Genomic DNA, 6,642 nt, shown 5'->3' on the forward strand with positions numbered 1-6,642 from the left:
TTTATGCTCCAGAGTGTCTGCTTCCAAAGATTCCTGTTCATGCAATGTCAACCAAGTCACCACCAGCTCAGCTGGCATGTGGAAATTGTCAGTGGCAGCACTTCCATGCCCTGGAGCTACTCTCTTCCTGCTGCCCTGTATCCCATTATCTCTGTGCAGACTTTTTTGTGTTTACCTGCCACGTTCCTGCCCTGCAGGCCACTTCTTCAGCAGCTCTCCCCAACAGTGCAGCCTTCAGGTGCAACCTCAGTGCCTCTGGTAATTATGTTTGAAGGTTAATGTTTCATAAAAATATCAAAGCGTTTCTGCCCCTGATTTTGGAAGAAGCCAGGGATTTTTCTTCTCATTTGTTGTGGTCTAACAGTTACATGCTTGGCAGCTGCATGGTTGTTTTTTATCCAGGGTTTAATCTACCTGATAGAACTTTATTAAAATATGAAGTGTGGGTGTGGTAATCTTTTGGAAGGTGAGTGGCTCTGAAATGGCTTTTTTTCTCCCTAAAAATTCCCCTGAGTGATAAAGCAACATTTGGAGCTGTGTCATCAGTCTGTATTTGGCCAAAGATTTAATGAAAGGCCAGAAATGAGGTGCTTGTGCTAGTGACTAAATGGCAAACCCCAAAATATTTATCTTCTGGCTTTGCTCTATGACATATGCAAATATGACATAGCAAATATGAAATAAAAGCTGTTCTGGCTGTAAAGTGAATTGTTTTTCTTAGAAATTTGCTTGTCACATCTCTTGCTGGTTTTGTTTTCCCTACACAGCCTGGGGGGAGGGGGGGGGGGGGGAACCCCACCTTCCATAAAAATAAAATTCCTGCACTATAAAAATACTTTCTGCTGACAAAAATCTCCAAATCCACCAGCAGCACTGCCCAAAAGGGAGATGGGCACAGATGGAGGGAGGGTTACTTCAAAGCAGAGGGTTCACAGACCTCCCTTGGCATTGCATTGGTGCTAACAAGGGGTGAGGTTTTGAGGGGTTTGATGATAAAATTCCTGCTGAATTCATATGGAACAGAAGCAACCACGTTTTCTTCACCTCGCCCCCACTTCCCAGGCTGGCAGTGGTGTGTGCTAGAGCCCCCATGCATTGGCTACTTCCCTTTCTCCTGCAAATGGAACCCTAGCAGTGCTTTACTCAGTGCAGTGTACAAGTTGTTACTGCACATAAAACAGGGATGAGCTGAAAGATTAAATGGCTGCTACAAAATGCTGTGAAATTCTGGTTTTACAAGTTGGATTTTGCGTGGGAGAAGGGAAGATGGCTGCATTTTCTTTTTTTTTCATGTTGTTTGTGTATCTTTTCCAAGCCTTAATTGATGAATGTGATATAGTTTGATAGCTAAACATACCAAACCAGTTTTGTGGTGAAAATATTATTAAAATGAAAATAAATATGGGCCTCTCTACGTAGGTGAGAGAGAACACACAAGGAAATGCTTGAAGTGAATAGGTTTGGAATCTTTTCAGACTGGAAAAAAACCCACAGCTTTGCTTACATGCAGCAGACATTGGTTAAAATATATTTCAGCTTTTGCATATGTTTTTGAGTATTTAGCTAAAAATGAGGCACTGCATCTAATTAAAATCTCAAAACTCTCAGACAAATGCTACAGGCCCAACACTTTGAAATGTAAATAGAACCACAAAAAAGATCCTGATATGGGGGTGATAAAGAGGTAAAAATGTGACACACCTTCTGAAAAGACCACCCGGGGCAGGTAGGAAGGACCAGAGCAGTGATGAGAAATAGAATAAAGGGTTCTAACATTTTACACAGGACTTGAGCCTAAGTCTAATGCAGAACCTGCTCCCCAGAGTCACAAAGAGGCATTTCTGTGCCACCCCAAAGCATCCTGCATGCCAGGGACACTGGAGGGGTTTTGTGCTGGGTGGAGAGACAGCCTGAGTCTCACCCATCATAAATTTGTGCCTTAGAGCCTGAGAGTTTCTGATGTGTATTTGGGCGTTAATTAGGTCAGATATGAACTATTTAATTATTGGCCGACCAACAGAGCTGGAGCTAGCTTTTAATGACAGGAACCTTGAGAAATTCAAATTGCAACTTCATTCAGAGAGCCAAACTTGGGCAAGAAAACCATTCTTTAAAAGCATCCCCAATTCTGAAAGTTATTTGGAAGACATATCAGCAAGCAGTGTCTCATCAGAGAAATATGAAAAATGGCTAAAAGGCAGGACCAGGAGCTAGAAAAGAGAAGTTTTACACGCGAATCGCTCCCAAAATCACTGCAGAGAGAGGCGTGGTCGTGGTGCTAAGCCCAGCCAGCTGTTTGTTTGGATAGAAGTGAGTGAAATGCTCAAAATTCACGAAGTTTATGAAGTTTATTCGCGCGGTTTCTGAAGGCACAGACCACAAGGGAAGCGCCGCTGTGGCCGGGAGCAGCCCAAGCTGGAAGGGGCAGTGCCCATGCGGAGGCTTCCAGCGCTCCCTAAAAACCCAGCGTGCTCCCAGAGCAGGGCAGGGGAATGGGAATTTGGGAAGCTCCTGATGACCACAGGGTGGAGCTGAAGCCCTTTCAGCTGGTTCCTAGCTCGGTGTTGATGCAGGAAAGCGGCTCGGGGTGCCGGCAGCCCCTTGGAGCGCTCCTTATCCCGGTGACCTCGTTCCGCTCCAGGGGAGCTCCGGGAATGCGCTCCGGGGCTGGGGCCGCTCCAACAGCGAGCGCTTGTTTGGATCCCCGTGTCGGACACAGATAGGACTTGTGATGAATCTGTAGCACAATCAGCCGTGTGAAATCATCCTTGTCTCCGAGTGCCTCTAATAAAGGCTCTGACCTGAATAAGCGAAGGGGAAACACAGCTGAGAGGAACTTGGCGGGGTGAAGAATGTGTGTGTTAAACAATAAGTTCTCTTTGTTTCTCAATTCGGCTTTTCCGCTCGAAATGATTTGGAGTGACAGCGCCGGATCCATAAAGGACGAGCTGGGAGCTTGGATCTGGGCGGGCGTAGGGAAAACAGGGCTTGTTTTGAAAACAAATTCCAAGCAGATGGGCAGGGCAGCGGGAGGGCGAGCGCTGTTGTTCGCATCACTCCGAGCTCATTATTTGTTTTCTCCCGTCCTGCTCACTCGGGCTCCAGTTCCCTGTTTTCCACCTGCAACCAGACTCCCCTTATCTCGCTGATTCCTGCCCTCGACTGCCCTTTTCCCACAGCTGGCTCGGAGCACAGCCTGATCTGGCGGCTGGCCACGAGTTGGGGACATTTAGGAGCCTTCTGCCCTGCCCTGGAACCCTCCAGGTGTCCCGATGCCCAGCCGAGGTGGCACCAGGGCTGTTTCATGCCCCTCCTTGGGCAGCAGCTTCCCGAGGTGTTTATCCTGCTCAGGAGCTGCGGTTCATGACCCCTGCTGGATTTGGCTACGGTGGCTGAACATCACCATGCCTACAGCCAAAACCATCTCCTGGGGGTAGAGCAGAATCCAGCTGGAATTCCAGATTCCAGCAGCTCCAAGCTCTATCCCTGTGAGGGTCAGCTGTGCCAGGAAAAGCTGGAGGTGTGGATGTACCACCTTGTTACCTCGATTTTGTTGAGGCCATGAAAAGACACATTTCCAACGGCTGTGACCAAGGAAGTCATTTCCACAGCAAGCAGCTGTGACCACTGAAAGGCTTTCTCCTCCTCTTGTTACTGCTCTGCTGGAGGCTGCAGCCCCTTCATGTGCCCTGCCCCGCTCCAGGTGAGGTTTAAAGTGCTGATCCAAGCGGCTACAGCTCACTCATCCAGCTTCGTCCAAAGTGTGAGAGCGCTCACAGACTTCTGATGGACACCTGTGAAGCAGAAGCTCTTGGGCCAGCTCAGCCAGAAGTGCTGGATGAGGATGTCTGTCTTTGGCCTCGGGAGGCTGGGCAGCTCCAGCTAATCCAGCAGAAAACACATCCTAAAATGAGCTGACACAGCTCTGCAGGTACAGGTACAGCTGTGGATATATCCCTTGCTTTCACTTTTGAAGTACTTCTGGACATTTTCAAGATGTCTGAAGTTTTCCTGCCAGTCAGTAGCTCCCTGTCAGAGCCCATTTCCAGTCCCACCTCCCCTCTCCTCCTCATTTCCTCTGTGTAAACCCCTGTCAAAATCAGCACTCCTGCTGCTCCCCCACTCCTGAACACGTTAAAGCAGAGAGACATCCCTGCTTTTGGTCCCTATTTCCCCTGTACTTTTTGTGCTCTACCCAGGGTGGCTGCTGATATAATTAGAGTAGACCAACATAATGTATAATTAGGCCATGGATCAAATGCAAGTGTAATACAGCTTATGGTGGAGGAATCTTCCAATACCATAAAAATGCTCAGATGTGAGGGTGGTGATGTGATTGTAATCTTTGCATCTATTCCCTGACCCAGGAGATGATGAAAAGAGATAATTATTACACTCATGAATAATTTAGGAAGCTAAGCAACAGCACCTGGAAATTAGGTGTCAATTTTGCAGGATTTCCACGGAATGAATAAGGACAAAAAATAGGTCAGGCACAGTTATGCTTTTGTCATTTTGAGGAGGGGAAGGAAATATTTTTAGCAGGAAGAAAATGCTTTCTCTCCTGGCTCTGCAGCACAAGTAGGTGCCCGTAACTGATGAGGTTTCTCACACAGGATTGCTCCAGGCCTGACAGGTCTCTGATGATCTCCCCAAGCACTCACAGGAGTTGGTTTCCGTGCTCCTGTGCTGGCAGCCTCTCTGTGAGGATTTCAAGATTTCTTCATTTCCTCCTTTTGGCTCAGAGTTTATAGTTCCACAGGGCTGTGTTCTGCCGTGGATTGGTGTCATTTCTGAGTCATTTTCCCAAACCAGCATCTTAGAAAGCTATTTCTTAAAGTTTATTTCCCTGAAAAAAATATGAGGGCAATATTCACATACTCCTCTGTGTGAGACAAGGAGGCTGTGCTTGGGCTGATGCACAGATGTAAAGAATGGGAGAGACACAGCTCTGAAAAGGGCTGGGGTGCTGTGCTCTGTGCTGCCCATTCTGCTGCAGTTTTTATTAATTCTGAAATAGTTCTCTCTTTTGGTTTTTAATTCCCCATCTCCCTTCAGGCTGGCAGTGTGAATGGTGAGTATTTAAAATTGCTTTCAATATTATTTATATAGTTTATGTCTAAGAGTATTATTTAAAATGATTAGCTGAGTTGTGACATTGGGTGATCATGTTAAAAAGGAAAACCCCAATTTGTAAAAATATATTATAATTCTAGCTAAGGGAAGACCACTTTTCAAATTAAATACACATAAATCACACCCCTCAATTATTTCCCAGTATACAGCAGTACAATTTGGATATAGCAGCCAATTAATTGCTCTGCCTTATGTGTTATTTTTTTTTTTCCTGGCTAGCTTGAGTACCTCTGCAACTCTTTCTTTAGTGCTTTGTGGCCAGTGGGGCTGTGGTGGTCAAACCATGTCTTACCAAACCACTTATTTCCAAAACAGAAGCCACACACCTTTCCCACTGTGCATTCATCTCTCCACAAGCAGCACATCCATCTCTGGAAAAGTACTTGGGAGCATCTCACAGGATGCAGCAGACATCTTCTGATCAGCTGGATTTGTTTTCATTTATTTAATGTATTTCATTATTATTTTATAATTATTTTATTTATTATTACATATTTATTTAATTATTTTATTTCTTCTAATGTATTTTATTTTGCAGCTCAGCTGTTGACAAGTCACTTTTCTTTTTTCCATCCCACAACACCTCAGCAATGTGAAGCTTGTATGGTTTTAGGTGCAATATTTCTCCATTATTTTAGGTGAATATTTCTCCAAGTGCAGCTGGTGGTGGGATTGACATAAATTTTTATTCTTTATGTACAAAAAGGATGGCACAGTGACTGTAACTGGAGAGCTCAAATGCAAATAAGTGTGGAGAAACAGCAGGCTTAGAAGGTAGGCTAAGTCCTATCATCTTTCCTTTCTAGGCCAGGGGACAGTTTTCCTGGGGTAGAAGAGCACATCATAGAGGGTTTTGGCATCACCAAAACCAGTGCAATCCATAACTGCATCAGGAGAAACTTTCCCCAGCACTGATAAGCTTGGGTCACTTTATATGTCATGTTTGAGTTCATTGTATCACCTTGAGTTTCATACAGGTATATATAAGTCGTATTTCTAAAAAAACCCAGTTTTTTCCTGCAGCTTTGGGATTTTAATGGGGAATTGTAAGGTGTTAGAAGCTGCTGATATGTTCTTTTCCAGCCTCAGTTCTGAGCAGCAGGAAGTGTTCTACATTATAGAAACCTCAGTTTTACATAAAGCTGGTGGGCAGGATTCCTGCTGGATGGGTCCCAGCACATGTGTGTTTACAATGATAGAGATCTTTTCTTTTTTTTAAACCATACTGTTATTTCAGTGCTTTTGTATAAATTTTATGATTCTGAGATGCCTTTTTTGAAGTTTCTAAGAAACTGAGTTGTGAGTTTTACAGCTTCTCTGTCGAGAAGGATGTACCAGATTACTCTATCCAGAAATATCAGTATTCCCAGCTGTGTTTATATGTATGTATGTGAGCATGGCCCTCTGAAGTAATACCCAGTGTTGGCTGGTTTTATTGCAGTGAAGCTATGAACATTATTTATATGTTTTATTACAGGAGCCAAACCATTCACTGGGCAATATCGA

Source organism: Poecile atricapillus, chromosome 7, assembly GCF_030490865.1.
Source record: "Poecile atricapillus isolate bPoeAtr1 chromosome 7, bPoeAtr1.hap1, whole genome shotgun sequence".
NCBI classification, from domain to species: Eukaryota; Metazoa; Chordata; class Aves; order Passeriformes; family Paridae; genus Poecile; species Poecile atricapillus.